This window comes from Tachypleus tridentatus, chromosome 2 (assembly GCF_004210375.1).
Source record: "Tachypleus tridentatus isolate NWPU-2018 chromosome 2, ASM421037v1, whole genome shotgun sequence".
In the NCBI taxonomy this organism is placed as follows: domain Eukaryota; kingdom Metazoa; phylum Arthropoda; class Merostomata; order Xiphosura; family Limulidae; genus Tachypleus; species Tachypleus tridentatus.
Window position 1 is genome coordinate 117,113,198 of NC_134826.1, and position 24,320 is coordinate 117,137,517.

The 24,320-nt window shown below is 32.7% G+C and overlaps 1 long non-coding RNA gene across 2 annotated transcripts; it reads right to left on the bottom strand.

Annotated features, from left to right (window-relative positions):
* Nucleotides 1-259: 259 nt before the first annotated feature.
* On the bottom strand, nucleotides 260-21,787 carry LOC143236455 (uncharacterized). 2 transcript variants are annotated; one of them, XR_013019561.1, is made up of 3 exons: nucleotides 21,584-21,787; nucleotides 17,376-17,479; nucleotides 260-438 (listed from the first exon to the last, which is right to left on the bottom strand). It is a non-coding gene; the product is annotated as an uncharacterized LOC143236455 (long non-coding RNA). The 2 variants fall into 2 exon arrangements; XR_013019560.1 differs by having other exon boundaries at nucleotides 21,639-21,786.
* Nucleotides 21,788-24,320: the final 2,533 nt, after the last annotated feature.

The window sequence follows — 24,320 nt, forward strand, 5'->3', positions numbered from 1 at the left end:
AATTTTAATGACTTCGTTTTTACTAAGCGCAACGCTTCTTACCAACTTATGTATTTTGTGTAATATCTTTTATGATGCTAGATTTTACTGTTCCAATTCAATAAATTAGTTTCTTCAAATACCGTTTGTTACGCCAAATCACAAAATTTATAACTTGCCTCGAAACGAAAGAGGATTATCTTCTTTAATTTTTCTTTATATATTAACAAAGAAACTAGAACAAAATAGTTTATTTTGAAAATATTAATATTCTATGTCTTGTTTCAGTCTTATAGCTGCTAAAAGAATCATCTCCAGTGTTTCAGCGGTAAAACTGCAGATCTGCAACACTAAAACTCAGTATTCAATTCCTTGTGGTGGAAAGACTGCACATATCCTATTGTGTAGCTTTACGCTAAATTTCAACAGCTACATCAATCTCTTAAATATCAAAAGTCTCTGCAATAAATGATTATAAATAATGAGGATACATTTATCAGACACATTTAAACAAAATATCTATCACTTCTTTTGTCTAGAATTAGTTCAATCGTTATCTGTTTTGTTTTCTATTATGACTGTGCTATTTTATGACTCGGAAATAAAATCGAGGTGTGTAATAACACAACAGCTTTGTAGTAAATTACTGTGTATCCTTAACAAGGTCACAGTCGTACGAACACCAGGATTTTTCCATGATGAAGGTAGAAGAACATTGTCAGAGACGTGTAAATTCTCGTTAAAGCTCTCTTGGAGCTTCTACAAAACAGTATGTTAATGATATAACGTAATGGTCGAGAGAATCGTTTCCATACAATAATTATTTGTCGTGTATAACCAGATCCTCTTTCTCGGATTTTATTGCTATTTTCAGTAATATGCGTGGAAGTTCTGCCATCAGATCATTACTGCCAACATCATTTCCATACTCGAAACGAGGAGACACTTTATACGTTGTTCTTATAGAAACAATTATGAATGACTAGGCTGATAACGTGTGTTACTGAGCCAATAGATGATACAATTATTAAAGTTAGAAACTGGGGCTGAGACTGCGATATACTGTCAGTTTACTGTTTCAAGTATTTAAAATAGGTAACACTTATTATATGTTATTTTTTATTCTAGTTTATAGTTTTGTATAAAGTAATTCAGAAGAAACAAATAATTCAGAAAAATATTAAAATAGAAAAACAAAACATCTAATCCATAACGATAACTGTGAAAATAGATGTTTGTGGTTCTCAATTACATTAGGTTTATACAATTTATGAGCGAGTCTTTTGTAGTTGTTGATGAAAGCTAATATAAGATAAAACTCGTTTGTGACATAAATCAGTTTTCATAAAATAGAAATACTTTAAGAGATTTAAAAAGAGAAAATCCAACCAAAAATGAAATATCAGTTTATATGTGTAATTACATCAGAGTTTAAAAAATTACACAAATGTGTATTGATCAATATCTTTCACCATAATGAAACAGTAGCAACCGCGTCTCGAATGGGGTCGTAGATAAATTTACAGACTGAGGACAAAATCACTAAAGCGCGCCACAGAGGTTAACTTCACCAATATATTATCATAAAATTAAAACCGGCAGTTTTTCTTTTGTTTTCAACTTAAGCGGTAATGTACCACCAATATTAAAGTTTATCCAATATTCACTGCCTGTTATGAGGATATTTTTTCAACCAAACAGTGAGATAAACTGTCAGTAAATCAAAACTTTTTCTTTTCTTTCAATGACTGTTGAAATATAGTAAAAAAACAACAAAGATGAACATTATATTTGTTTATTAAATTTTGCAAAAAGCTATTTGTGCTGACCAATCCTAGAATAGAGTGAAAGCAGCTGGTCAACACCATCCATTGTCAAAATCTATGAATAATCTTTACCAACAAGTAATGGAATTAGCTGTAACATTATAATGTTTCCACGACTTGAAAAATCAGCATGATCTATGACTGGTTTCTATCCCGCGATCTGCACACTGTGATTAGAGTGACCGGGTCATTTCCAGACATTTTACAGAAAAATATGAATAATTTAAAATCCAGCGAGAATTATTATTATCAGAAAAGGTAGAGTTGTAGCTTAGAAATTTGTTTAATAAACAACTACGGCAATTTATGATGGTAACCTGCAGCTTAATAAGATGTTTAATGATATAATAAACAAAGATAACAATTTATTATAGTAGTTTAAAGCTTACGTTATTTCCACTTGCTTATAAAAATGAAACTTTATATATGCAAAAACGAGCCGTTTTTTGCATATATATTTCTCTACAAGTGGGTTTTCTCGACATCACTGAAAATGAAACTTCAGCCAAACTTGAAACTAATAATAATAAGCTTCCAGTTCTTTTAATTTTGCAATTAAAGGTAAAATTTTGACATATCTTTATAAGTAATATTATTTTTTACTATAAATTGACAGTAATAATTTTTATTAGCTCGAGGATTGTTAATTTCTTATGTTTAAATGTTATCTAAAGCTCTTATAACCAAAATTAAATTACTAAATACCTGTAATTTCTTAGGCAATTCATACAAAACTATTTAATTCCTACTGACATTGTACACTGCACACGTGAGTTAAACAATCACGTTAGAGACCCCAATATTACAGTATACTTATTCCTAATTCTAACCGCTCAGGTGCACCTGCTAGCTATAGTGATTACAACTGACGGCAACACTCATAACGCTTCCACAGCTGAATGTTGGAAGCGTGTTCTGCAGTATATCATGTCCAAACCCAAACCGCCTCAACCCTCTAACAAGACACAATCATTTTCAAATCCTGATAAAGTTCCCGGTCTTTTTGCCCAAGGATCCCACACAACTGTAGGAATGCCAATACAATACCCAAAATAACTAGGCAGATTGTGTTTATCTGATTTAGGTTAAATTAAAGATAGCGTAACAATTTTAACTAGCTGGCAAGCAGAAATATCATGTTTATCAAAGCTTATGGTACTAGAGAAAAATGAGTCCAGTGGATTCGTTTGTATCCACAAATTCTTAATGTTTTGTTGATAGATATTAATTTGCTTCAGTTAAAAAAATACTCATGTTAACCCAAATGATTTACTGAATGAAATAATACAAATTATTTGTTATTGCATGTGTAAAATTAAGCTATTTTAGAATACAATGCATTATAGTTTGTTTACTGGCTGTGCTACTAATTGTTCACAATGAAATGTGTCCATTCATTATATTCAAATTTCATAATACTATTGAAATTATTCTTCCATTTCCAGATTAGGTCATACATAGAAAAATATATTTGATAATTCACACAGTTTAGAATCTGTACATCTTAAAGAACTTGCCAGAATTAAAAAAAAAATCTATACATATTAGACTTATAGGCTTGGCAAGGCCAGGTGGGTAAAGGCGTTTGACTATTAATCTGAGGGTCGTGGGTTCGAATCCCAGTCGCACCAAACATGATCGCCTTTTCAGTTGTGGAGGCGTTATAATGTGACGATTATTCTCACTATTCGTTGGTAAAAGAGTAGCCCAAGAGTTGGCGGTGAGTAGTGATGATTAGCTGCCTTCCCTCTAGTCTTACACTGCTAAATTAGGAACGGCTAGCGCAGATAGCCATCGAGTAGCTTTGCTCGAAATTCAAAAACAAACAAACAATTAGGCTTAAAACCTGAAGGCAACTGATAAACACAAATAACATAAAGTTTTTATCTAAAAGTTCTAAAATCTAATCAAGTGTTTGAATAATATTTAAAATAATATTGTTTGTATAATCTTAAGAAGTGATATTATCCTAAAGAAATAATTTGTATTTGCTTAAGAAAATATTTTGCATTTTTAATCTTTCATCTTTCATAGCAGTTGTCTTAAACATTACATAAGTAAATATATAAAAACATCGTTCTTTCCAGTCATTATAGCATTATATGGCGAACATGCCTGGAAGATGCTCCCCTCAGATACAAAAATTAAAGCATGATTTCAACGGTGCTTAAACACTAAACTGCTTCAATGCAGTACATGCTGTTCTGGGGGTACAAGGCCCATCTCATGATCCTTGCACCTCTGGATGTATGCAAGTGGCTGATAGACTATCTGGATGATGAACTCCTTTCACTAGAGATATTTCTGGGATTTTCTGATGGCAAATATGATGACTACATGCTCTTGTTTAATCACAGAGTAATTCTTCTTACTATTCAAGAGCTTTTTACTGATGTATGTTACTGGAGCCAATTTATTTTCATGTTCTTTTATAAGTACTGCTCCAATTGTCTGATGCATCGACTTGAAGAATGAATTATCTGTTGAAGTCTGACATTGTAAAAACTGGCAAAAGTTCTTACATGTTCTTCAACTTCAGGAATGAAATGTCTTGAGTTTCTTCCCATTTCACAATGCTGAGGGGTCAGGCCAATCAGTGGTGCAGTGACTTCATCATAATATGGGATGAACTTCCTATATTATCCTGTTAACCTCCGGAAAGATCTGGTTTGCTGCTTGATCATTGAAGGTGGTACATCTTGTATGTGGATTAACTTTTCTTCTTCCGTGGCTATCTGTCAGTCATTAATCTTATGCTCAACAAAGTCCAGTATAGAAACACTGATGTAACACTTAAATGGTCTCCGAGTTTCTTCAGGTGGTCTTCTCACCTGGTCGTGTTGGTCAGAATTTTATTCATATGGTGTTCAATGTTTGTGGTTTTTGCGACATCTTTCTCAACATGTGGTTGAATGACATTGCTGAGTTGACAAACTCATATGGCATCCTTTCAATCTGGTATCATCTACTTGGTGTAAAAAAGACCATCTTTTCTTTAGATCCTATCTTCATTGAGATCTGTCAACCACCTATACTGAGGTCGATCTTAGAAAATAATTTTGTCCTGCATAGTTTTGCCATGGTAGCCTCTTGGTCGGCCATAGGTTCAGAGTCGAACTTTGTCATGAAGTTAAGCATCCGCAAGTCTATGTCACAACAGTTTGAGCCATACCTTTACTTCGCAACTATGACTGGTGAATAGTAGGTTGGCTTCAAAGGCTCAGTTATTCCAGTTTCTAAAATTATCTCAACTTCTTGCTTGATCATATGAAATAACATCATCTTGACTTGATCTAGATTCTGTGCTGTCTTGCTTGATTTATCTGTGAAGGAATCCGCATCCTGGCACAATATCTCTTCCAGCTCTTTCTTCTGACTTTTTTGTATGTGTCATTTTCACACTGCAGTCTTAGATCTAGTAGTTTTCATTTTCTATGACATTGTCACTGTCTTCTGGTCCTGCATCTATGACAACCATATCTGCAACTTTCATCTGTGCTTCAATGGCTGCTCTTATTAGGTATTCTTCCTTCTCAAAGTACTTCTTTAACAGACTGACACAATAGATTCTGGTCTTTTCATTCACTGTTGCCTACTTTCTGCGCTTCGAAAGATCTTTCTTATTATAGAGTGAGTTCCTTTTTGCCTATAGGCACCAGAACCAAGACCTTGTGTCTTACACCAAAATGTCAGTTTTTTTACTTATTTTCATATAAATGTTTTTGACTGCTTTGCGCTGTATACAAGCTTTCTTGAGACAGTTGATAGGTTTCCTCCAGGTAGATCCTGAGGCATGGAACATGTTAGCATGTATTCCTCACTTCTGATTCTACTTCTTCTGTACACCATTTTTTCAATTTGTTTATCAGACCTTTAACTGTTTTTCCGTACAGCAAGTGAAAGACTGAAGATCAGTATTTGCTTGTATATTTCTTGGTAAACAAATCGTACTACCTGCAGTCGCATGGTCTCTCCTGGCATATTGTCTTCATCATGCTCTTTAAGACTCAATTGACTCTCTCAAAATCTCATGTACATCTGGGGTTGTGTGAGGTGGTGAAGAGCATGTTTTATGCTGATGGGTCTGCACAACTCTTGCATCAATCATGAGGTAAACTGGGTCCCTCTATCACTCAAGATTTCTTTTGGAAAGCCTACTCCGCAAAACACTTCTAGGAGGACTATTAGGCTACTCTCTCTATCTCTGTGTTTAGCAGTGTTGTGATTTCTGAGTAACATGTTTCATAATTTACTATCATCATCACTTACTGGTTGCACTTATAAGATACAGATGCTAGTGGTCCTATCAAGTCCACAGTTGCTCTGATGAATGGTTCTTCTATATGAGGCATTTCGTCCAATGGATCCTTAATCACCTTCCCTCTAAATATTGTTGTTCGGCAGACCTGTAAAATTTGGTCACATTTCCGATGACATCTAAGTAATTGAACTTGCTGGTAGTTCTATCTTTGCTTCTAGATGTCTTACTACAATCTACTCGTGAGCCAACTTGAGTCTACTATTCTGTTTTTACTATGATCTGTTTAACCTTCTCAGTAGAACTTCTTTGTAACACTCCCACCTGATCCTCTGTTCTGTATGCTCTATCCATTTGGCCTTGTCTTCGACTTTCTCTCAGGTAGTTTTCCAAACTTTTTGCAGTGAAAGGTCTTTCTTCTGTGCTTCTGCCAATTCCTGTAGACCTACTTTCGAACTGTCACCTTTCGACAGATGCACGGCTCTATAATTACTTAATTTCATTTTTTGAGATCTTTTGGTGATTGCAGATGCCTCATTCAAACACATGGCTTGATGTTCTGCAGTAGTATGGAGTGTTCACTTTTATTTTTCCTATGGGAAACTTTCTTACTAGCCCATCAATCAGCACACACAAATGTACCTTGCCTGTCATCTGGTTATAATTATCAGATATTGTAATTGATCGCAATGATGAAATTCCGCACAATAACGATTAGCACTATTCTCGTATTTTTAACTTGAGTTGGCCATCAATCGCGGTGGTAGAGCTTCCTTCTTGTGATGAATCTAATGAGTCATCTCTGTTCTTTTACTTGTGGTAGCAGCATCCATGGTGAGAGTAGTTTTTTGTTTCTTGTTATTATCATCTTTGTGGTAGCTCAAGCTAGCATATGTTGAAATTCCTGTGGCTGCGTGTTAATTACTGAACATGCCAATTATACTCCATCCATGGACTTTCATATATAGTTTTGCTGGCTTGATCATCTCGTTGTTATCTTTTTTTCTTCCCTCTCCTCTAAGAACAATGACATTTTAATGGAGCACGTGATCATATATTGCACACGTATCAACTGGAAGTTGATCTTCCAGTTCTTCAAAGCTATATTCACACTTTGCAATGTCAGCCAGTCCCCTGAAGTATTGCTGTAGACAAGCCAGAAACTGAAATACAGTTTCTTCAGTGTCAGCTCTGACTTCTCTGAAGTTTCATCAAAAATGTTCTTCGGTAAACTTATAGCATTTCATTAAGGCCACTTTAACTTGTTAGTTCATGGCGTTTTCTAATGTCTTGTCCACATACCCTTGTAGGTCTATTTTCGTGAGAAGAGAGCTGAGACAGACTCCCAAGTTGCCTTTGTCTTAATTCTGACTTTGGGCGAATCTTTCATACCTCTCCAGAAAAGCATCCATGTCGTATTTTTGTTCATTACATTTGGACAGCTTAGGTCAGCTGGCCCTAGTTCCATTGTCATTCTTGGATCATTGGTCTTTATGTTGAGTGAGCTTAGTAATCTCAATTTACACTCTTCTTCTCTCTATTTCCAGTATCTTCTTTCTGTCCTTATTTTTCTCTTTTATTCTCTCTCTCTGTTGATACTCCTCACTCTCCAATCCTTGCTGTTTTTGTTGTTTACCAAACTCTCTTAGATCGTCATGTTTGAGCCTAAGTCGCTCACTTCTCTTTATCCATTTATCAAAGTCAGTCGACATGGTTATATATTGTAGTTGTGATAGCTATAATATTTTTGCTACCGCTACATATGTGCGTATATAGGCCTACTTTAACTATCATTCACGTCTTTTCTTTTAGCATCGTTTTCCCACTGCATGATCCTGGCTGGCTATCCAATGTCAGATTTTTCTGTATAAGAGGGACTAGTCAGATTGTTTTTATTGCAGGTGTCTTTGACTTGTCAGCAATAATTTTCAACAATAAGCAAACAGCGAATAGTCCACGTATTTAATATAATATATTTAAACAAGTAAAACATATATACAAATGTTCATTACACAGCTAATCACCATAGTTCTAACCAAGACTTTGAATAAAACTCTTTTTTTTTCTTCAAAGTCCACAGAAACTGATTCAGTTACTTTATAACACAGTTGACAAGATAAATTAATCTTCTGTACTGTGTTGCTACAATACTGTCACTTAAAAACAAAAACGCCACTATACGTTATTTACCGTAAAGCTCACAAAAAGAAGCCGCTATATCCATTTATTCCATTGAATGACTTTGAGTACTGTAATTACCTAATTCTTTTAAAACGGACCAAATACCAGCCACTATGTTTCAGGATCTCTTTACTTAAACAGATGTTACCTTACACCTAAGTTCATAACATCTTAAAGAAACACCCTTTATTCTTCTAAATAATAATAGTTAACTATGTAACAGCGATCGAGTTTTGGATCTCTTTTGAAAACATCAAATAAACATGAAGATGACTGAGAATATTGGATGCTTCAAAGGGTTTGGTAACAAGTCAAGAAAGAAAAATAATGTAATGCATTAAGGTTAGCTTTCTAAATGCTTTTATAAGCGAACATAAAAGTGAGACGTTTGTTTAAAACGGAGTCTGAATGTATGAGTAAAAGTTTAATATAATTAATGGATAGATGGTTCCATTAAAACGCATGAGCGGCTGTGCTGTTTTTTCGTTTTGCTTACCTTTTTCCATTTCTTGTTTGTTTCTCAATATATTGATCTTTTATAACGAACCTGTGTACTATTATAGAGTTAGATAGTAACATGTTTAAAGTTTGTCACATATTGTATTAAATAAATAATAATAAGCGACACTTTTTGAACAATTACAATGAATCATTTCAACACTAATCCATTTTCGTCGCCCCTGTGGCTTTACTTTAAGTATAAGGGCTTATAACCTAAAAATCTGGTTTTGATATTTGTGCTTAACAACAAACAACCAAAACCAAAACATTTTTAACTACATGTTAGGACTAACTTTCTAAAGTTGATAATGATGCTTAAATCTGTACTTATCAGTATGTTTTATCACAGTTTTAAAAATATTTTCCATAAATTAGGTTTTAATAAAACTCTGTTCTTAAAAGATAAGCCACACGAGGCTATTTTCTTATTATAATTATTTTAACACTTAATGAATCATAAAGATTTAAGCATTAACATTTATTTTTCTTATATTTTTAATGATGATGAAGTATATCAAAGTTTGGTGGTGTTTTGATTCTTAGAATTACCAAAACTAAACTCCATGTCATACGCTAATGTGCTTTTAATGCTCAGAGTTTTTTATTTTTGTTTGCCAATATGTGAAATTAAGACTATTTATTATTCTAAACATTATTTGTCTCGTACAATTTCACTTGTTTAATTAACTACTTTTCAAAACAACAAACTAAGTTTAATAGAGCATTATTAATATTCTGTAAAATCTATTTAATAATAATTATCAATAAGTTTTGTTCAGTTTTGTTTATTCTTTATGATGAAATAAAATTCATAAAGCAATAGTTGATTCGTATTAATAATATTAATAAGAATTTGATGTCAATAGTCACTTTGTCTTTCTGTCTTCATTGCACATTTATTTACAGGTTTGGTTTAAATAGTTGACAGGTTTATTTTGTTTATTTACACAAAAACAGCTTGTCAGTGTTTTGTCTACTAAACACAATCTAAAACGCTTCGCTGTAATTCGAATTGTGTATCCACAAATCAAAGCATTCAGAAAACTTCAACATTATCTTGGTGCAATATTAAAATTTATCACACATATGAATCTTTTAAACAATAATGGTTGCGGGTTCAAATCCCCGTCACATCAAACATGCTCATTCTTTCAGCTATGGAGACATTATAATGTGACGGTAAAATACTACTACTACTCATTGGTAAAATAGTAGCCCAAGAGTTGGCGGTGGGTGATGATGACTAGCTGCCTTCCCTCTAGTCTTACACTGCTGAATTAGGGATGTAGTTTACGCCAAATTCCAAAACAAACAAACAAACTTAAATGATAACAAAATAAGTTATAAAATGGTTCCTAATAATCATAATTACAGTCTAATATACAAATATGAAACTTCTTTAATATTTCAAACTCAAACATATTAGTACTTATTAGAATGACTTTCATTTCGATAATAATTTTTAATATGAGTAGTAAATGTGGAGTTTCGTGACGATACAACGGAGGTTTTGGAAAGTAAATTCAGAAAATATATGAAGTTTTACGCGCGATCTCTGCACCGACAAAAGTAAGGTTTTATAGGTTCGCCCTTCATTTACTTACGTCTTGCGAAATTTACTTGAAATATAAGAGCTGGAAAAACTAGTTAAATAAATTACTTGTAATCTGTTAATGTTTCATTATATTCTTTTTTAAAATTAAATTAAAAATATTGCATTATAACTTACTTTTTTATTTGTAACCGTAGCATAGTGAGTTGTTTGTAGTTCATTAAAATAGTACAATATAACCACAAACATTACTTGTTACAAAAGTAAGTAACCAAAACAAAGCTATTGTTTCAGTGCACACTGCTTGAGTACCGGAATTCACAAGGAAAGAAAATATTATGCTGGATTAGTGCACTTCAAGTTTCTAACATTATAAAGAGTACTAAATTAAAAGTGAAGTAAAATTTGGTCTTCATACAAACCTGTATGTTTTAGTTCAACGCCTAGTTTTTTTTGTTATATAAATTGAATTTTCCTTTATTTTGAAGATTTGAAAACAAGATATGTACTTGGTATAGTTTTATAAATATACATATATATATATATTATCACAATGAAAATATGTTAAAACATATTTTTTAAGCACAAATACTTTACCGGATAAAACTATAGTCTGAATACAAATTATTAAGATGAACACATACTGATTTTATAAGATATGGAAGTAGTTTTGACATATCAAGTATGTCATTATCAAGGGCAACATTAATACAACTTAAGCATCGATAAATTCAAATTTCATTAAGTGAGGTTTATATATTCACTTGAAAGATGGAAGGAAAGACAAAGACATACGGGTTATTAATTACTGAAAAACGTTTCAAAACTTATTCAGCGAAGTTAGTCCTCACACAAAAGCTCTTCAAACCAAAGGATTTGAAAAATTAATTCACGTTAAGAAATAAAAATTTCCCACCAATTTCCATCTCTTTTATAGTTTCATATAAAATGCCAAAGTAAAAGGATATTTTTAAAATTCCAAAATAGCCTATTTGTTTTTAACATTCATCAGAATTTGTGCATGTTAAAAGTTCTGAAACGGTATTATAACAAAAAAATAATTATCCTACATTATAGATCAATAAATAAGTTATTATATTTGTTATGAAATACGCACAAAGCTACATGAGGGCTATTTGCGCTAGCCGTTCCTAAATTAGCAGCGTAAGACTAGAGAGAAGGCAGCTAGTCATCACCACCCTCCGCCAACTCTTGGGCTACTCTTTTACCAACAAATAGTTATAATGACCATCACATTATAACGCCCCCACGGCTAAAAAGGCGAGCATGTTTGGCGCAACGGAGATTCGAACCCTTGACCCTTAGATTACGAGTTGAATGCCATGCCGGACTATTATACAGTGCAGAAACGTTGTAGACACAGTTGCTTCTGAGATAAGCGAGTACGTTTTGGTTTAATACGGAGAATTACGAGTTCAAAGTAGATAATAATAGAAACATATAATAACCAATCGAGGATTGCAATTTCGAATAGTGTTAGCTCTTTAAAGTCGAGTTGAGTCCATCATACCATAGAAACCTAAAGAAGCTATATGTGACTTTAAATGTACTAAATTTAGTTTACAGGTACCCAACATCGTCATGTAATGAGGAGGCGTGACTCTGAATCTGAGGGTCGCGGATTGGAATTCCCATCACACAAAACATGCTCGGCCTTTCAGCCGTAGAGGCCTTACTACGTGACGTTCAATCCCCCTATTCCTTAGTAAAAGAGTAGCTCAAGAGTTGGCGGTAAATGGTAATGACTAGCTACCTTCCCTCTAGTCTTACACTGCTAAATTAGGGACGGCTAGCACAGATAGCCCTCGAGTAGCTTTGCGCGAAATTTAAAACAAACCAAACTTTATTTTAAAGTTTATTTTGTACAACTTTCAAATCCAGTGATGGAAACCTTGTCAGGCTCAACCTAGCTATCGTTGGTCTAAAGAACTTATAATACGGTACATTACAGTTGATTGAAAAAAAATGTAGTAAGTGACTTTTACAAAATGGCGCTCCTATAAGGGCTGTGGTTGTTCTTTCTTAACCCGTTAATACAAAAATTTGTACGTAACAATTTATGAAACTCAGTATCAAATTATCTACAATTAACACTACTTTGGAACAGATATTAATACAATATTTTTCATTTTATAACCCTTTTCATCGGACAAGTTTTCATGACTTTCTTCATAATCTCAACATCTAGCACGATCTAGACTGTTCACTTATGAAATTTAAATTAACAGCTATCTGTCATTCATATATAGAAGTGACCCTATCAATCAGCTCGTCACTGTACAAACATAATACAATAGATACTTAAATTACAAGCTACGCCACCACATTAAAGGCAAAATAATGCAATATTAAAAATTAAAGCCATCGTCATTGCTCCCAAAGAAAAGCCGAGCAATAAAAATCAAGTTTCTTTGAAAACACTCAGGCAGAATAATTATACGTTACCAAAAATATTCAGACAAGGACAAAACGACCTCACGATATGAAATAAATCATCTGATTAGAAATTAGAGTATCAGTGTTGTTTTCAAACTCACTTACTATGAAGAACATTCTTAAACGAGTCAAGACAACCTAAATCAACCATATATTTTGTTGTTAGCATTAAAAGCAAATCTGCAGAAACTTATATTGGAGTACTCAAACAGTGTGTTTATCTCCAAAAATATATTATAAATTATAATACAGATTCATTAGCGGTAGCCAGGTATGCTTGAGAAAATAGCTACATTCTCAATTTTTAAATATGGAAGTCTTTTTGTAGGAGTAAAACATGAATAGAAGTGGATTTAAAGAGATGTTGTCATTACAAAACACGACTAGAGATGTTGTTATTACAAAACACGACTATGTTTTTTTTTTATCTATCCAATTGGATTAATCAATATAACAGCTATTCATGATCGCTCTGTAACGTACTTAATTTCACTCGTTATAATAATTTACTGCTTAAAATATTATTCACACATATAGTTAATCAATCGTTCTTACTTATTTAGTTTCACTCAATATAATAATGAACTGTTTAAATGATAATTTACACCTACAGTGAGTCAACGATAAAAAAAAATTACAATAATAATTTTAAAAGCTTACAGATGAAAGCAAAGAAGCATATATAATAATACACGTACATAAACCAAACTATATCTTCCAAAACCAGTATCGATGAGGTCTTTCGCCATATACCATGACTTAGCAGACCAGCGTGTATTCAGTAGATGTAATTGTGGTCTTTGCATAAATAACAACTGTTACAGTATGAACTAGATTAAACAGCTGAATTGTAACTGTTACCAATTTTACTTGAGTCGTTGGTTTGGTTTGTTTTGAATTTCGCACAAAGCTACACGAGGGCTATCTGCGCTAGCCGTCCATAATTTAACAGTGTAAGAGTAGAGGGAAGACAACTAGTCATCACCACCCTCCGCCAACTCTTGGGCTACTCTTTTACCAACGAATAGTAGGATTTACTGTCACATATAATACCCCCACGGCTGTAAGGGCGAACATGTTTGGTGCGACGGAGATTCGAACCCTCGATCCTTAGATTACGAGTTGAATGCCTTACACATCTGGCCATGCCGGGCTATTATTAAGCTTTGTTTGTTTTTTGAATTTCGCACAAAGCTACTCCAGGGTTATCTCTGCTAGCCGTCCCTAATTTAGCAGTGTAAGACTAGAGGGAAGGGAGCTAGTCATCACCACCCACCGCCAACTCTTGGGCTATTCTTTTACCAACGAATAGTGGGATTGACCGTCACATTATAACGCCCCCACGGCTGAAAGGGCGAGCATGTTTGGTGCGAGGGGGAAGCAAACCCGCGACCCTCAGCTTACGTGTCGCACGCCTTAACACGCTTGGCCATGCCGGGCCAGGCTATTAAGCAGCGCAGAACCATTGTAGACACAGTTGCTTCTGAGATAAGCGAGTACGTTTTGGTTTAATACGGAGAATTACGAGTTCGAATTAGATAATAATAAAAACGTATAATAACCAATCGAAGATTGCAACTTCGAATTGTGTTAGCTCTTTTGAATGTAGTTGAGTCCATCATAGCATAGTAAAACAACACCAATTGTAAGCATAAATGTAAATGAGATAATATCCCAACAGTATTATAAAATGGTGGTAAACAAACATTTGCTGTGTTTGTAATGATGCTCAAATATAAAATAATGGTAATATTTTGATTTATTTGTGAACTTGGGTCGCTAGCCTTGACTTGTTTGCGCGGTATCTATGCGTTTAATTAGCTAGATTGCATTTCCTGTCGTCTGACGTTGATGGATAACTTTCATCTCAGAACTGTCTGGCATTCAGCCTGTTAGCAAGCCTAGCATTCTGGTGACACTATTAATGGTATTAAACTGTTCTTGAAATCTGTAGTGTGTCATTATTAGACAGTTTAAGAGCAGCTGAAGAACATTGTTTGTTTTATACTTTATCTTTGAACTTTTTAATATATTTTTAACATTCTGTAAATATCACAGGTTTAATAGTCTGCTTGGGCAAAATTCTGACTTTACAATTCAAACCGAGGTTGGTGTAATAATATTTTTTATGGTCGTATTTCGATTTCATATGACAATACTCCATATGCTTGTATTTACAATACTTCTGTTTATATGTACTATTATTGAGAATGGACTTTGGCAATGTTTGGCTTAAAATATTTCTTTTGTCATTGCCTTCTTCTCTGCCATAGATGTTTAAATGTATATTGCATATTAAAATAATTTCAGAAAGGCATAACCTTGAATACGATAAAGTATGACTCATTAAATACTACTGAGACTGACAGTTATGTTTTATCTCTACCCTTTCCGAATTATCTGCCTGGTAAAAAGCTTCTGTTTGTTTATTTGTTTATTTTGTGATTTTCCCGCAAATATACATGAGGGCTATCTGCACTAGCTGTCACTAATTTATCAGTGTAAGACTAGAGGGAAGGCATCTAGTCATCACTACCCACCGCCAGCTCTTGGACTACTCTGTTACCAACAAATAGTGGGATTGGCCTACATTTATAAGGAAAGTGCAAGCATGTTTCATGTGACTGGAATTCGAACCCGTGACCATCAGATTACGAATCAAAGGGGTTCTGAATCTGTCTTTATTTTTCAAGCAGTTCATTTAGCGCTTCTTGTTTAAAATTTTCCGAACTATTTTCATGAAAATATTTTTGTGGTACATCGAGTGGAATTTGGACCCGACACAGCGTAACGAGTAAGGCGCTCAACTCGCAATCTTTAGGTTCAAGTTCGAATCCTATCACTGAACATGTTCGACGATTTAGCTGTAGGAGCATTATAGCGTATCGTTCAACTATTCATTGGTAAGTAGAAGCCCAATAGCTGGCGATGAATAGTACTGTCCAAATATTTTGAAAATTAAGAATTGTCAGCGCAGCATATCTACAGGTCTACTTGCTTCATGCGAAAATTAATAATCTATTATATTTATTTTTGTCATATGATTTAATTGTCCAATTAAAAGATGTTAATATTCATACTGAAGTTTCATGATTTACTAGACTAGTCCCATAATCATTTCTGAATTTGTGAAAAATATCATGTTAATTTCAAAAGATGTTAGCAATTTCACAAATTATTCTTGAACTAAATAAACATGATTTTACAAGCAATACTTAACATGTGACTTTTCAAAGAACAGAAATTTCATTCTTTCTCAATAAAAATGTGTATCATTAATACGTAAACAAATAAAACACTTTCACGTACACATAACTGGATCACCAAGTGCATGCTATTACAAGTTCATTATTGTCCGCGTTGGAACATTGTAATTCGTGTATTTTTGACTTTGTAGTTTATAAATGTACGTACCTAAAAAGCAATGTCATTAGTTTCTCAGTGTAGTAGGCGTCAAGCAATTTAAAATGAAATTTTTGTGTCCATTTTTATACCAATTAGTTCTTTAACAAAGAGAAATGTGTACTTTGGCAAAATGTTTTGGTAATTTGAAATCTGACGTGGATATTAACATATGCTTTGCTAATTTAAGAACACTCCAACGAAGGATTATTTGTGAAAAAAATAGTACGATTTAATGACAATAAAGCAAACCTCATAAAATCTGAACTACTAAAACGTATTTTCTTACTTTCTCGAGTTCTCCGCTAGTAGAACGTTAAGTCTACAGGTTTACAAAGCTAAAATCAGGGGTTCGAATCGGTTCGGTGGACTCAACAGATAACCTCACGTGGGTTTGTTGTTGTTGTTTTGAATTAAGCACAAAGCTACACAATGGACTATCTGTGTTCTGCCCACCACGGGTATCGAAACCCGGTTTTAGCGTTGTAAGTCCGCAGACGTACCGTTGACCCACTGAGGAGGGGCATATGTGGCTTTGCTATAAGAAAACACACACATACTTTCTCGATAATATACGAAAATAATGTACGTATATATTAACATATTAGTTTCTATACTCCTGAATTTGTGTTTGTTAAGAGCAGTGAAGTTTTACTTATGGACACAGTGAACGTTCTCCAAACTACGTATTTTTTTTAGATAACTTGAAATCCTACAGCATACAAAATTTAAAGAATAAAGTTTTCGCTAAATATAAAGCTAGCGTTTGGCTTCAAACATCCAAATATTTATTTTTGTAAATAATGATGTTAGTGAGTACAAGTGAGCTAAATACTAAATACTTTTTCAAACAAAATTTTGTATAATGTTATAGTGATTTAGTGAATAGAACTGTGGTTGAGCCAATAACTTAATCATTAGTTCTCAGTCTGCAGTATTTCATGAAAAGATTGTACAATTACGGGAAAGAAACAGTTGCATAGTGTATAGATTCCATATTAGTTTGTCAAAATAATAACATAACGAAAACAAAAACGTTTGAGAACCACCGACTGGAATAATTAAACACACCATTTTTTCCAAGTTTAACACAGTTAGAAAACATCTGAGTGTAATTTTCGTAACTTACACTAATTTTATAAATAATAATGTTATAATTCCAATGTAATAATCTGTTAAGTATTTTTTTTTAGAAAAGGCTACCCAACCAAACACTTACAATCGCCATCCGCTGGGACAGCGGTAAGTCTTCCGACTTGCAACTCTAAAATCAGGCGCTCGATTCCCCTCAATGGACACAGCAAATAGCCTAATGTGGCTTTGCTATATAAAAAACATAAATACAGATATTTGAAATTTAATTATATTGAACACGTGTTTTACTAGCATTATTAAACTACTTTATATAAAATTTACAAAACGATTAGAGTTTAAAAAATTATAGATTGTGTAAAAATGGCCTAGAAAATTCTTCATCAAGCAGTAAATTTTCAGAATATTAGCGTTTTACTGCAAATTTTTGCCAATGAAGAGGTATAACTGTACATAACCTGAACATTCCTGAGCATGATTTCGAAATTTAACTGTTACTCTCCTTCACATAGAAGATTTTACGCTTGAAACAATCATCGTAACAGGACATCGTATAATAACAAGTAAGCAGAACAAACTAAGGTCACGTTATGCTTTTTTGAAACAAAAATAAATGTCAAAGTGTTATCTCATGTACAATCTTATACATTTGAAAACGAACGTTAAATTGCACAGAAGATGAAAACATCATTTGAAAATCGCAAACTACACTCAATTTTGCTAATTAGGGTTCAGAGGTTTACAAGAAGAGTTGAAATATCATTAAAATAATAAATACGACATTAATATAAATACACACAGTTAAAACATTTTAATTCAGGCCAATCTATGGCCTCTAAAAATGTTGTTTCTACATGTTTTTACATTTCAATTTTTCATCAAATGAGAAACTGCAAAACAAAATAGTATCTTATTTAAACGTTTTTTTTTTAACAAAATCATGCGAATTTTTATAAGTTTAGTATTTTTCAGTAATTCTAAGAGGAAGTTTCACCATATTCTTAAAAAGATATTCGTCAGACTTTCGTCTCTATTTACTAATTTGAGATTTTTTATACTTTGTTATTTTCAAAGATACATGGATATTGTTGGCTCTAATACCCTTTAGTTAAGCCAATATCACAGACTTTTTCCAACAATATCTTATGTTATGATATTTTGTACATGTTTTACTATGGTCGATTTCTTTGCCTTTTTATTTTTTGCACATCGCCTATGCTCTGCTAAATGACATTTTAGATTGTTTTGTCTGTCCAATATAAATTATTTTATATTCAGTTTTATAAGCTCCAACTTATTTTCATTAACTATAAGTTATCTTGTGAGTATCATCTCCAGTTTTATTTATTCTATTTATCAGTTTAAACTAATTTTTAAACATCTGCTGTTTTTTATACATTTTAAATAAAATTATTAATTAAACCTGGAACATATGGCAAAGTTAAATATTCCTTTTTAACACCTACCATACCAAACAGCCCAACATCTTTTAATACTAAGCCTGAGATGGACAACATTTGAAAGTCATTTCGTAAACAAGTGTCGTAGAGTTAGTTTAATAGTTTTCGATCTCGATAAATTTAGCTCTTGTAATGTGTCGAATATCTGCTTTAACTTGAAATATTGAAACTAATTATTTGTTATATATGATTCCAATACCCCTTTTTATATATGTAAAAACGAGCCGTTTTTATATATATATTTCTCTACAAGTGGGTTTCCTCGACATCACCAATACCCCTTTTGATGATAACTACACTATTGCGCCCTTTCGTTCTATGTTTAACTATCAATGCAGTAATCAGTTGAAGGACTCAGTTTCAACTAGTATGTTTCTAAATTTCCTTGGTCGTTCTTTTTACCAATAGATCTAGAAAAAGGCAAACTATATTTTTTCTCATTTTCATAGGTAAAATATATATGGTTCTATTATGTTCATACAGCATGCAGTCTCTGTTAATATCTTATTACCATATCCTCACACCAAGAACATGTCATCTATATACCTTATTCCAATACCACGCTTACATTTTGCACAGTTTATTGCTATTACTTTAAATTCATCTATACACAAGTCACACAGCATTAGTTAAAGTGGAAATCCTATAGCTAACATTTCATTTTGTTTATAAACATCGTTGCTAATTCGAAATAATAGGTTATTTACACATACCTTTATTAGATTAATTATATCTATAATTTCAGTTGCTTAAAGTTCATTTTGAAACAATGTATTCCAAAAATGCTTAATTATAGTTTCTACTGAAACCTTTGTAAATAATGATATTGTACCAAACGACACTACGAGTCTTCTTTATTCAACATTATATTTTTATTTTTTCTACACATTGTAAATAATTTCTAATTGTGTACTAATTTTTATTTTCGAACAAGAAAACGTCTGAACTATGTTTTTCTTTTGATATGTAGCCGAGCATGACAGAGCAATGTGCTGTAGTGTGAACCAGGAGTCCATGGTTTGAGTTTCATTGATACAAAAGTGCTATTTGCACATTATAAGTATTATAGTAAACCTAGAATCAATTCACATTACCTAGTTAAAAAGGTATAAATATGATACTGTTTTGCTTTACAATTTCACTCGTGATAATGACGTTAAAACGTCGACACGTGTAGTCACTTTTTAGACGCCTCAGATTGTCTTGGATTAAAAATGTTTTCAGTTGTATATCTATCTTAACGTGGTGTATTATTTATTTTTTTCAAATTGTACACATTTGCCAATAAAACAATACACACCTGAAGACGTTATTAAGGAAACAGTTTAAAATCTTTTCAATACTTCTTCTGGACTGACCAGACGCTCCAGCAAGATTAAGTAATTGAAGATGTTTTTCTTTATGACAAACCTATAGAGTCCATGTATTGATTTGTTATATAATTCAAGAATGTGTTTGGCGCTTGAAGTTACTGATGAAGAGTTTATAATTATTATCCTGTGCACTAAACGACACAGTATATTAGTGAAGATATTTAGAGTTATAGGAAATCTGATTAATATGTTTAAGATTCTAAAGAGAAATGTTAGCGTTGACGCGCCATCGTTTTTCATATTTAACAGTAAGAAAAGAAGGACACAAATATAAATTTTGGCATCATCAGCTAAGACAGTTTCATTTTTATAAAAGGGTAGTTGGCTTCTCGAATGGGTTGCCTTCAGATGTTGTGGAGGTAGTAAATTTAAGTGAGTTTGAGTGAAAGTTTGCTAACTATAAGAATGATAAGGGCTAGTTCTAAGATTTAAAAAAAAATTACAATAGTTTAAAGGATATGAAAGCCGAAATGTACTAATAGGTTCCCTGGCGTCCTTAAACATTATTTCATGTCATTAATAGGTGATTTTCAAGTTCAATAATTATAAGCCACGTTAACAACAGACCCGGACATCGAAACTAAGTGTGATAAATTGGATTAAACGATCTTAAAATACATTATAAAATATTGATTCTCCGCAGATATCGGAAATACCTTCTTTTTTTCAAAAACTCAAACATGATTAAGAAATAATTACTTTTTTGCTTTCGAAACAAAATGTTATCGAATATTACGGTATATAAAAACTTACCCTAGTGAAACTTGATCTATTAATCGGTATAGTTTGTTTGGCATTACATCACAATAAGACTGATATTTATTTTTAGAAAGATTTGTTAAAATCATTTTCAGTCTTATCTGAATGTAATTTCACTCAGAATGCGAAAAATATTGTCGACATGACTATGTAAAGAAAGGGTGATCCTCTTAATACTGGTTATAACATCAACTCTGGATACACACAACCGAGATAGAAGGACGATTAACAGTGTCATCATTCTATAAAGCTAACTTTAAAAAAATCTGAAATACTTCCACAGCAGCTCCAAATGCACGAATAACTCTCTTCTTATGTTTCTTAATAAATCTAAACACACTGACTTCACATTCAAAAACAACAGTTGCATATCCGTTGGTGATTTTTAGTTTTTGTGTTTTCTTGTTGAAGATAAAAATATGCAGTAAGCAAAGGAAGTTCCACACAAAATAAAATAACACTGATAGATGGTAATGTTAACCAGGAAATGTCATTGATCAGGTAACTGTAGAACATATAAATTGTTACATATCTTTTATACGAGGTTTGTTATATGGTTTAATAATAAATCGTTCTGCATAACTATTAGGTTAGAGACACTATATATTAGATTATATTTTACCACTTTATACGGAACTCGAATTCTATTTTGAGTGAAATACTATTTTTAGTTAATTATAAATTATTATTGTAGTTAAAAATAATTGTTTACAGGATTGCGATAAAAGGTACCTGAATCCTACCTTTGTTAATTGTATTTAATTTTCAATGTTTAGACAGCTAATTAACACTACTCACTACCAACTCTTGAGCTAGTCGTGTTAGGCCAAATAATGGGACTAGTCCGTATTTCTTACAACGGTTCCATAGTGCAGGATGCGATGTTTTCTTTTAGAGATAACGGGACGCGATCTGCAGAACCTCACCTCTATAGCACGACATCCTAATTATCAACTTGCACTCGGCTCAGATCCAAATAACTACTTTCTCTTAATAAAACACTATTTGTACAAAAACAACCTGGTAATTATACAGGAGTCAGTCATCTAAAATCTGATCTTAAGAAAAAGGTGTCAAACTATTTAAAAGTTTTATCAAACTTATAAAATATAATGTAATTGTGGCTAAGTTAAATAAGGAAACTGAGGATTACTTGCTTCCCCTTTATATTCGTGTTGCCTTTTTTCCCGTTTGCAATATAAAAGAAGGATAAGGGGTTTCTATACTTTTTCATTTTCAGCTTATCTACTTTTTGTTACATTTTTACAGAATTTATGTAACTTGCTCGGAATATTTTCGTTGGAATACTTGAAGATGTAAATTATTTAAAATTATCTTTCGAGTGAACCATCTAATATTAAAAAAGAAATATTCACAAAAATGTTTAAACTATGCTTAACAATTTAATTAACATAATAATTTCTATAGTTCTGAAAAAGTACGTCATTTTTTGGCTTTCTGATTTATTGTAACAGTTTTCAGCGTGGTGTGAAGTTCAATTGCGTATTTGTTAAAGTGATAAAGTTTTCTTACATCATTATCAATTTACGATGTTAAATTGCAAAGATTTTACGAGTGCAACGCACCGAAGAACTGATGTTCATTTTAATATATTATGTCTAAACGAAAGTGGAACGTTCATCACACTTTGCTGTCACAAGCAAATATTTTACAGTCAAACATGGTGTTTCTATTTGTAAATTCGGTTGAATTACCTACGCTGTACTCAGACTTATCAGTGAACGACCGAAAGGCTTTATTTTATTAAAATATGTTTTTATGAGTATGTTTCAAAAGTTATTATGATTAGTATTATTGTTAGTGTACGTTTTACAGAGGCCATCTTTCGCTATACAATTGTGTGTGAAATAATTGGCTTCTTGCAACCGTTCTTATTAAACAACATTCTTTATCGGCAAGCAATTTTCTCTTTTCTCTTTTTCAGATCCCCGTAGCATCAAACGTGCTCGCCCTTTCAGCCTCACTGTTATCGTTACAAAGTGCTTTCAGTGTTAAAGTTATATTTAAATGATAATATTTTCGTTCTTTGTTTATTACTATTTGTTTTCATATAATGTTGTTATAATAAGTTAGGCCCGGCTGGCCAGGTGGTTAAGGCATTCGACTTGTAATCTAAGGGGCGTGGGTTCGAATCCCCGTTACAACAAATGTACTCGCCCTTTCAGCTGTGGGAGTGTTATAATGTGACGGTCAATCCCACTATTCGTTGGCAAAAGAGTAACCCAAGAGTTACACTGCTAAATTAGGGACGGCTAACGCAGATAACCCTCGTGTAGCTTTGCGCGAAATTCAAAACAAACAAACAAGAACGCTTATCCAATAACCAAATGAAAATCATGTATTTACTTGTTGATGCGAAGCTTTTTAACGTAAACTGTGTAAACTAAACGTTGCTCTTTTTATTTCATTCTTTAGAATAAATGTGTTTAAAAATTAAATGGGTTTTAAAACACATTTCTTATTTTACAATAAATAATAAAACATTTTTTTTAGTTTACGAAAAGTGATCCTAACCGCGTAAAAATTGTTATAAGAACAATGTTCGTTTATTGGGTGCAATAAAAACACTAGTAACAAATAATGAGGGTTGTGCATGTGTGTGTGAAGAGACGAGTAGATTTTTTGTGTGTATTTTTCGCAACCTTCCACGAGGAATAAAAGTAAAGCTTTGAAGTGTAAGCGCTTTTCTGCTTTGTATTACTTGCCTATAAATCTCTTTCAAATATAAAGATAATGAAAAACAATTACGACAGCCAATAAACTTAGTAAAACGTTTGGTAAAGAGCAGAAAGAATAATATTCAAGGATTTAAAAAAGAAATTTAAAGCATGTTTCATACAGCGACATTAATATTAACTAAAACAAACCAACGCCCATGCTCGACGAGAAATAATCGTTTCCTGTAAATTATCCTGTCTGCAATTGTCTGCACGTTTCAGTACCAGTTTAACAAAGTATTATCAAAATTTGCTCATAATAAAGTAATATTAAAATATTTTGTCTCTAAAGACCAAAACAATCGATAATCGAAAACAGGTGACAATCTGTGTTCATGAGCCATTGGCAATGCCTTTTACTCACAACAAGCTACCTGTATGTTCCAGAACTAAATAAGTAGCCTATGAATTAAAACCGCCAATTTTAGAACGTCAACTAATAAGGTGTATATCATATAACACATTTATACAGAAGAAAGCTAACGCCTGCAGTAATTCAAATTCAATGAATCATCAAGTATATAGTTACCTTCGCTTTCAACGATACTTTATCTTGTATCTACCCAGCTGAGTGAATGATGTGTGGAAAGATTGTCATCAAACGGAGATTTATAATGACCTAGCTATGACAGGCAAGCACGTAATATTGAAAAAATGTATATAATATTAACATTAAAAATTGTCAGCTATGAATAGCATTACTCAACTTTATAATGACATGGAAAAATAAATCTGACATAAA